The sequence below is a fragment of the Otolemur garnettii genome, unplaced genomic scaffold (genome assembly GCF_000181295.1).
Source record: "Otolemur garnettii isolate 467f Iridium unplaced genomic scaffold, OtoGar3 scaffold00058, whole genome shotgun sequence".
NCBI lineage: Eukaryota > Metazoa > Chordata > Mammalia > Primates > Galagidae > Otolemur > Otolemur garnettii.
The window spans coordinates 445,179-455,329 of NW_003852453.1; positions in this window are offsets into that span (position 1 = coordinate 445,179).

The following is a 10,151-nucleotide window of genomic DNA, read 5'->3' on the forward strand; positions in this document are numbered from 1 at the left end:
AGTGGCTCTGGTTTTCCATATTTTATGCATCTAGTGGCTCTGGTTTTCCATATTTTATGCATCTAGTAGCTCTAGTTTTCCATATTTAATACATCTAGTGGCTCTGGTTTTCCGTATTTTATGCATCTAGTGGCCCTAGTTTTCCATATTTTATGCATCTAGTGGCTCTGGTTTTCCATATTTTATGCATCTAGTAGCTCTAGTTTTCCATATTTTATGCATCTAGTGGCTCTGTACCATTGATACACACAATATGGGTTAATGGGAAAAATTCTGAGTCAAGGAAGCCAGACACAAAAGAGTACGTAACATGTAATACCATCTGCAGAATTCTGGAAAACGACCAACCTACTATATGGTGACAGAAGGCAACAGTGGTTCCTAGGCATTAGGAAAGGCCTCATTGGGATCTTGTTGGGCTGTTGGAAAGGTTCTATATCTCAATTGTAATGGTGGCTATGTATTTGCACATAGTTATCAAAACTTACCCAACTTGACAATTTGTATGTATTTCACTATTTGTAAATTACATGTCAGTAAAGTTAATAAACAAATTTTTACCCATGGTTTCTGGAAAATTCCAGCATGAGAAATGGTTGAAGGTGCTCTGAGAGCATCTCACAGAAGCATATGCAAATCTTTTCTGAAAAGAATATTCTCACACCAGGCTTCAGCAGATTCTCACAGATAAAGACTTCTCATAGATATTTTCACAATAAAAAAAAATTTAGTAACACAAAGAAAACCAGGCATTGTGAACATAGGTCAACAGAGACTACAAATTAAGTTCTCCAAGAAGTTAGGTAGTAGAATTATGGGTTAGAGAATATAAAATATGTTTAAAATGATTGAAGAGAATAAAAGAATTAAAAACATAGGAAAAGAAACCATCAAAAAGGAGCAGGCAGATTTGAAAAAGAACTAAGTAGAATTTCTGGATCTAAGCAAAATAATCCCTAAGTTAGGCATTTGTTGATCAGTTAAATAGAAAACTAGACATGGCTAAGAGAATATGTATCACAATGAAAATATGAGGAGACAGAAATACTTTAAACATTAAGATATGAAAGATAAAATTTTCCAAAATTGCTAAAAGATATAGATTTCTAGATTCAAGAAGCATGTGGAATCATAAGAATAATGTAAAAATAAATCCACATGTAAACATTGTACCAAAAGGGGCAAAACAATATTGGAAAATAAGTGGGAAAAATAAATTAAGAATACAAAGAATTTAGATTTATAAAAAAAGCCAGATGATCATGAAATAAGCACTAAGGAAAAATAACTGTCAGTGCAGGTTTTCATATCCAGGTAAATTATCACACAATAACGAGGAAATAGGGTTGTTCAGAAAAACAAAAGTCCAACAATCACAGGCAGAGTATCAGTAAGTAATTCCTAGAGGAAGTCCGAAGGGAAGTGATCTCACACGTAAGGGCTGGAATGCAAGAAGGTATGAAGAACAAAATGACTGATAAGCATAGAGGAAAACCTAAATATTTACCATGAAACAAAAATATGGACCATTTGTAGGACATACAAAAAAGAAGAAAACTGAGCAAAATTAACACACAAGGTGGAAGAGGGGTGAGAGGGGCTGAGGCATTATATATAATTCTTATTTTGTTCAGAAAAGGGTATAAATATTAATTTTAGACTTGATGTATGTGTGAAAACTCTAAAGACATCCACAAAATTAAGAGAAACAGCATATACCTTCTGATATGTACATAAAATGTATGAATGATAAACACCAAAATCAGGAGCTCTGGGAGAAAGAGATGGGAAGGCAGAAAATGAAAGAGGGAGGGGAGCACAGCAGACTTTTATTTATAGAAAAAATTAATTCTTAAGCAGGGTTCTGGGTATGTGGGTGCTCGTTGTGATTTACCTTTCCGTGAGTCTGAAATATTTCTTCAAAATAGAATTGAACAGTGTTTAGTTTTGGGGGGTGGGTGGAGGGGCAGGGTGTTTCTCTGTCACCCAGGCTGGAGTGCAGTGGCACTATCATAGCTCACTGCAGCCCCCCATCCACCTGGGACCACAGGCATGAACCACTGTGCCCGGCTATTTTTTTTCTTTTATTTTGTAAAAGTGGGGTTCATATTGACCAGGGTGTGCTCAAATTCTTGGCTTCCAACAATCCTTAGCTTCCCAAAGTGCTGGGCTTACAGATGTGAACCACTGTCCCTGGCCAGTTTAATATTTTAAAGTGTTAAAAATTAATTTCGGGTTGACTGTTAAAGTGGCGTGAACACAGCCACAACCTGTGCTGTCAGGTTGCTTTTGACTGAAATTTCCTTACGGATGAGGCTTCTGTGAAACAGTTAATTGCTTTCGGTTCCTCCATCTTCAATAAAGTGACAACAAGGTAGCTGAGAAAGAGGCTGTTTGTTTTCTTGCTAGTGGAACGTTAGTATTCAACAAAGGTCCTGCACTGAACTCTGAGGCTGCTTTACACCTCTGGCGGCTGCCTAAATGCAGCGCAGCATGTGAAGTGTCGCATACTGTCCAACAAGTCAAGGCTCTCCCAACGCGGGTTTATGTGAACCTGCAATTAAAAGCAGTGTGCAATCACCTTCTTTACCTACCTGATGAGGGGAAGAGAAGCAAGCTGTTTTCTCGGGTGAAGAGGTGAGAAAGTCAGCTTAAAATAGACGTGCTCCTGGCACATCCTTTCAGGCATGGGTTTTGAGAAAGGTGGCTTCTCTGTCCATGTCTCAGCTAATGATCTGCTCTTAGGGAAGTTCTTTCATTTTTATGGACAAACTTGGGAGTTTCTTCAGAGTACTTGGTTAGGTATGGTTAGGTAGGGTAGTATTTCCTTAAACAAATCTGTGAGTATTTGTGGGTAACAGGGGAGAAGCCAAAGTGGATGAACCAGACAGCAGGATGGGAGGGCTGAGCCCAGGGTGTGTGTGGGACCCTCATCTCAAGCCAGAGCCCAGGGCTGCGCAGGAAGGCAGGCACCAGCCTCCCACAGGGCACAAGCCCTGGGCACACGTCCTCAACAAGCAGAGCCGCTGACTGCCACCCAGCAATTAAAAAGGGCAGAGTGGGAGGGAGCCGCCGGTGTCCGGTGCCTCTCCTAGGGAGAAGGGAGTGCAGAGTGGAGTTTCCAGAGTGACAAGGCACCTTGGAAGTGGCCGTGGTGGAGACGGGAGGGATTCACATTAGAAAAGCATTCAGGGCACAGTGAAATCTGCAGGGGAAACAAGATCAGAGGCAGCAGCTTTCAGCTCAAAGGAAAAGTCACACAAACACAATTAACGATGTGATTTTACCTTTTATAGCAGATAGTGACGACTGTTCAGCCAGCTACTAAAAAGAAACTCAGACAGAAAACTTTCTTGATTTGGTCTTTGATCATTTGGTCAAAACAAAGAAAAAAGCCCTCTCCCAGGAAATCTACCTATTTCTTCATCACAACAGAAAAATCTCCAAAATGTTTTGAGTCTGGACATGAAAGGCTTGTATTTCTCACCTCATCCTTCTTCTTCCATTGTTTTCTAAATCAGTTGTCCCAAGATCTGTCCCTGTTAATGACAGTTGTAAACAAGCCCTGCAGTCTAAGAAACCTCATTAATATAGTTGGCAATAAGAAAGATGCTGACTAAATTATGGGGTAACATTATAGAATCTGAGAATTTTATCCTTTATCCATTCTTATAGATAATTTCATCTTACTCAAAAGAGATCTGATAAGTGACTTAAAAGGGACCCTATATAAGAGTTAGGATTTAATTGAAATCTAATTTATATTTGAAATGCAGAGTAATCAAATTTCAATGTATTTTGCTGTCCTTGAGAGAGAATGAATTTGGTTAAATGTTTTTATTTGCAGCTGGGGAGACTAAGATAGCCGGCAGGTGTTCGTACAGGAGGAAGGCCAATACTTCCAATTCTTACTCCAGCTTTTCAGACACTACCAGATCCATCGACATGAGTCTTGCTTTGAATAGCGTTTCCGCAAACATAAAACTCCATGTTCGATCTTCCTCAACTGCTTTATCCCCAGAGTGCAGCCGAACTAGGCCTTTGTCTGCCTTTTCTAGCTTTGTGTTAGTTATCCAGGGCTGCATAAAAAATTACCCCCAATTTAGTGTTGAAATAACAAACAAACTCAAACCTGGTTTCTTTGAGTCAGTAACCTGGGCATGGCTCAGTCTCTGATGGGCTCCAGTGGTCTCGCAGTCCCACCGTGGGGGACGGACGTCCTTCCCACCTCATGTCCTTGGCATGCTTACTGCGTCACAGGGTCTTAACACAGGGCCTCTGCTCCGTGTGAGCTCTTGGCTGGAAGTTTCTGTTTCTTGTCGTATGGGGCTTTCCACAGACCATCTCACTACCAGGCAGGCAAGCAGGAGTGGGCAAGGCAAACAGAAGCCAGTGTCTGTCATCGATCTCAGGAGTGACATGTGTCACTTTCACCCCTATACTCACTAGAAGTGAGGGAGGATACCCAGGAAAAGTAAAGTCTAAAAAACAAGGGCTTCTCAGAGAAGCCCGAGGACACTTCTGCAAGGTCCTCCCCAGGGTAGCCCAGCCCTTAAGAATTTGTAAAACTTAAGCTTCCTGGGTCCTTGAAACTAATGCTTTCTGCTTGTTTCCACGACTGTAAACCCTGCACAGGATTTGACACCTTTAACGAGAGGTGATGTGGTAATTCCCTTGTCAGCTTGTGAGTCCTATAAACAACAGGGACAGAGGTGATTAGGGAGCTTGGCCATTTCTTATTCTACTGCAATGGCTCTGCCGGCTAAAACAAAACCCTCCCTCTTCTATCACCAGGGTCTGGGTGACTCTTTTTCTTCACTGGGCCTAGATTACTGCAACAGAAGCAGGTCACCCCTTGCACTCTAGGACAGGAGCGTGCGTATCAGCAGACAGGGGTCACTGGGAATCATCTTAGAAGCTGCAGACCACTCACTTTGAACATTAGAAGCTAACGACTAAGGAAGAGCACCTTGACACTATGTATTTGAGCCAGTGGCAGTAAATTCACTATTTGTTCCTAGTGCTGATTTTCAGAGTTAAATTGTCTTATGAGAGATGACAGATAACAGAGTATAAAGTAACTCAAGGAAGCAGAAGGGACTCCCTCGACTACTCACATGACTATCAATTTCTTAGTTCAACGTTTGTGAATACATCTCTAAAACACCATTTAATACAATAGGCTGATGCTACCAATAGAATAAAAGTAGATTTGAAAAGCCTGGTTGAATACTTACATTTCTGATGAAAATTTCTTTTGGTAATCAGCAGCTATTCAAAATGTTTCAGTGAATTATGGACTAGCTCAGAGGCCTAAAGGCATCAGAAGTTGTGGAGTATGACAAAGCTTGGAAGGTGAGAGCACTGTTAAATAAAACCCGCTCCTCAACTCTGAGTTACACGCAGTAAAATTCCTCTATAGCTATCCGCTCAGACAGAACAACGGTAACTATCGTTTTCTTTCTTCCTCTTTTGCTTTCCCCTCAGTGGACACATTTCTAGAGGTCTACTCATCCATCTTTACCAAGTGATCCCTGTGATGGATGCTGTCTGCATCTCAAGAGGAAAGCTTGCCTGTGACACCCCTCTGTGCAAGCCCCTGCTGCCTCTTTAGTGACTGGAGACAGTCAGTGGCTCCTGCAGGCAACCTAAGACAAAACGCTTTTATTCTGTTTTTTTTTTTTTTTTTTAAGTTTACCTTCACGTGAAGATGGTTCTAAGTGTAAAAACTCACTTTGACTTTTTTTTTTTTTTATCATAACTGTGATTGTTTTATTTTGAATAGAAAATGTCTACTTTGCCCTGGAAAGAAATACAGAATCTACTGCCACGAGTGGTCTAAATTCTGTGCAACTTCTAGAGACTTTAGAAATTGAGGCAAGCAAAAAAACTGAAACACAGTTTTTAATTCCACTTCAAGGATCAAAATTCTTTCCCATAAAGTGTTCAATCCCATACTAAGCACGTGAGAGTTCTTGTCTGGCTTTTAAAGGACTTACTCGGACGGTGGAAGTCAAACACAGACCTTGCTCACTAGTGTCCCAGGCTTTGTGGTCACTAAGTAAACTGCAGAAATACATGAAAAAAGTTAAAACAAATTCAGAACTTTAAGTTGTTATCAGTAAAGGACTATAAAACATAGATAACTGATTTTGCAGGAGACTAGAAGGAAAATCTGAGGTCAACTTGTCACTTATAGTGGCTCAGAACGCAAATCATTCTCTGAAACTCAGGAGATACAGCACACAAGTGTTTAATTTCTAGAGTACATATTGTTTCTTTTGAATTTAAAAAGAATCACAAAAGCAAAAACATGAAGCTCTATCTGGCTTCCTATACATTGTTAACAAACACTTTATTAAGAATTCATCATGGTAATTGTCTTGCAGTTTTCAGGTGCTCAGGAATTATGGCAACAAAATTATAAAATTAACACAGTATTATATAAAGAAAAAAAGGTAAAAATAATGCTTTGAAAATAACTGTTATAGAATAAATTAAATTTTAAATCATCAGCCCATGAAACATCTGGGCTGCTGATTAGACGGCTTAAAACTCTCAGCTGGCGACAGCAAGGCGCCAGGACAAAGAGAGCGTGGGTCCTAGGTGGGTCTGAGGCTGGCACTCGCTTCACTTCTTTGGGCTCCAGTCTTCTCCCCAATGACATGAGACCAGATCATCTTTCTTGGATTTTTAAAAACACCCAAAACTCCAGGCTCCTCTTTGGTCTTATCAGTGTGATTCCAGTCATTATTTTTCTTACTTGCAATAAAGTAAAAGACGGTACAGCAGACTCTACTTGCAATGACAGCATAATCTTCTTTGAGAGAGAAATTATCCCTGGAATCACAACCAAGCTTTTCCCATCCTGTCTCATCCGTTACCACACTCCCGAAACAAGGCGGCCTCCTCATCAGGCAACAGCAGGACTATAAAAACATTCAGAGGCAGACACCGAGGAGGTTCATTTAATGCCTAGTAATTATAAAACACAAAAAAGATATTGACATAGGTGTTGTCACAAGAGCCTTTTAAATCTCTTTTGTGACATGAAATGTGAAAATCTTTCATTTTTGGTTAAACCTTTAGATTGGATATTCCTCCCCCAACTGAAGGAGAGGACTACCACACTCTGTCCCTATACATTTCTGATTTGGGGCTTGCTGGATTCCCTGCAGTTAAGTGGTGGGCACTTGGGGGTGTCATCTGTGTTGAGTTTGGGGTGAGGGGTAATGAGGACAGTGACACAGGGCACCATCTGCTGTTTCTGAACTGGAGATGTTCATGCCTCTGATCTGCACTTTGTCAGGCGTGTTTAACACTGGGCATTGTGTGTTACTGTGTAACAGGGCCGATACTGTGTCATAATTTTCACAAGATGGCTAAATTTCACGTTTTACATTGTTAAAAAAAAATTTTTTTTTGAGACAGAGTCTATGTCACCCTCTGTAGAGTGCCATAGTGTCACAGCTCACAGCAACCTCAAACTCTTGGGCGTAAGTGATTCTCTTGCCTCAGCCTTCCAGTAGCTGGGACTACAGGCGCTTGCCACAATGCCCGGCTATTTTTTTGTTATTGTTGTCATTGTTATTTAGCAGGCCCAGGCTGGGTTTGAACCCACTAGCCCTAGGGCATGAGGCCAGCACCCTAACCACTGAGCTATGGGCGCCAAGTCAAAAATTTGACTTTCGCTTCAGCAATTTGTAACGTTTTCCCACTGATTTCAAATGTTAAAGACTATATATACATCAATTAGCATTTTTCTGGTAAGAATGACTAAAATTTATTAGTCCTATTCTTTTTTCTTCATAAATATAGGCAAAATGTTTGACTACAAAATAAATGAGATCTAATACCCATCGACAGTTCAATGAAGGCATTTAATATCTGGCAGTCTAAGGCAGCTTAGCTATTGATCATCTGGTTTGGTTCCGTCTCTGAATGCTGTCGAGCCCAGTGTACCTTGGCTGCAGCAAGTCAGCCTTCACTGAGCTCGGACGGACCATTATGACCTTTCTCTGCTGCATCTGACAACTTTTTAAATTCTGAGGAAATGTTGTCCTGTATAAAAACCCTCATGCTTTTATGTCAAGAGATAACTAGCTTCTGTAGATAAGTTAGCTTTCTACTATGAAAAAAAACAAAAACTGTTTCTTTTGTTTTAGCAGCCAGAAAATATAGAACCAAATTTACTGTCCAAGCTTTACTTGCTGAGTCGCAAGACACTGTTGACTTCCGTCCTGTTTTACTGTTAAATCTTATTCTTTAAAGGCTCTGTATTCTGTGTCTTTAAGAGCTTCTAAAAGAAAAGTAAACAAACTTCAAAAATAAAAATATAGTTTACAAGTGGCTACAGAAAGTGTAGTTAAGCATACTGTATTATTTTATACTATAATCTCAATGTTAAAGAGGATTTAACAGCTTCTTTTATAATAAACATAACTTTACATTGAAAATATTTCCTTTTTGTTATCATGAAGACTGAGATAAAAGTTGCTATATTATTTATTATACTGTTCACAAGTTGGCTGGCATAAGTTTTCCTACAAAAATGCCTATTCACAGCTATTAAAACACTTAGCTGCCTGTGGTATTACTTCACTGAATCCTATATTTATAAAGTATTTTTACCTGTCCAAGTTGTATTTTTATAACAGGAAATTATAGTAACTTTAAAAATTTAAATCAAGAATATATTATGAAGTTTTCCTATTTCCTGATTATCTTTGTTAAAAATTAAAAATAATTGATATGAGAACCATTTTGAGGCGGTGTTCTGTGTGTGCCATGTTGAAGGTCACGGTCATTCCTGATCTACTGGGACACATCTATGCAGACAGTGAAGGATATCCAGTGAAACTTCAGTATCTCATTCCACTGAGAATTTACTACAGAAAATACAGAAAGTGAGAATTTACCTATTTAAATTGCATGTCTGTATTAGTAACAACTGAGTAATGAATTCCTTTCCACACATATCTTAAGAGTCAAAATCTCAGTGCCATAAACGACATGATTGAGAATCATGTGCATCGTGCATTTTAATACAGGGTTTATGTCGTGACTTAGAGCAATAAATATTACACAGTGAAAGATGCGTCACAAACAAAACACAGTAACCAAAGGAAAGTAAAAGCTTCTACGCATACGACCAGGGTCTTTACAGTCAGTTACAGCGTGTGGTCCCAGCACTGTGTGTTTGTACACAAAACTGCTGACGTGAACACTGGCAAAGATCTGTCATGTAAGCTTAAATCTGATTTAATAAAGTTTGTACAGTATAAAATAATATCAAAAGTCTAAAAAAACATGATGAGTTTTTATATTATGTTTATAAATTATTGTTTTACATACGATAAAAAATAAGGTCAAAAGTGCAGTTTAAAAAAAAGTGGATGTTGTTATTCTTTATAAGCGCTAGAAAAATGTACTATCCCAAGTAAGAAGCAATCTAAAGGCTATAGTTTCCTAGAAATTTCCCTTTCACTCTCACATAAGCTTGGTTACCATGTGCTGTAAGATAAACCAGTACGTGTACAAAGGGAGCTAAGGAATCTCTTTATAAAAATAACAGAAAACATAATCTAGTGATGAGAAACATTGGAAATAAACATAATCACAGGCTTTCTCAAAAGTGAACTAGACAGCCCTACTTACCGGAATGAATGGGCTGTCAATAAATGTGACAAAACTTGGGAAATTTAAAGGCTTGCCAGAAGTTTAAATCTTTCTCAAATTTTTAGTTATAAATGGCAAAGTTGCATCCATCTCAGGATTATGAAATTTTCTAATAGAACTAAGACAAAATATGATTTAAAGGTGATAAATCATATCATCTACTACTTCTCACAGAGAATAAAGACCAAGAATCCAGCAATTAAAAGGCATAAGTATGGAAAACAGTCCACAAGAAACTGGTGGGTGAGCTGCAGTGGGTCTTGACTGGCACAGTAACTAGCTGTATTTTGACAATTCAAGAACAAATGCTTACATTGAAGTATCTGGTAAATTAACCACTTCGACTTATGTAAGAAACTGAAATAGTAAAACTACAGGCTTATAAAACAGATTAAATTTAGAGAGAAGAAAAATAAAGGAAAACCTCATTTTTAAGTTTACTAGTAGGATCAAAATATTGACAGAGCTGGAGC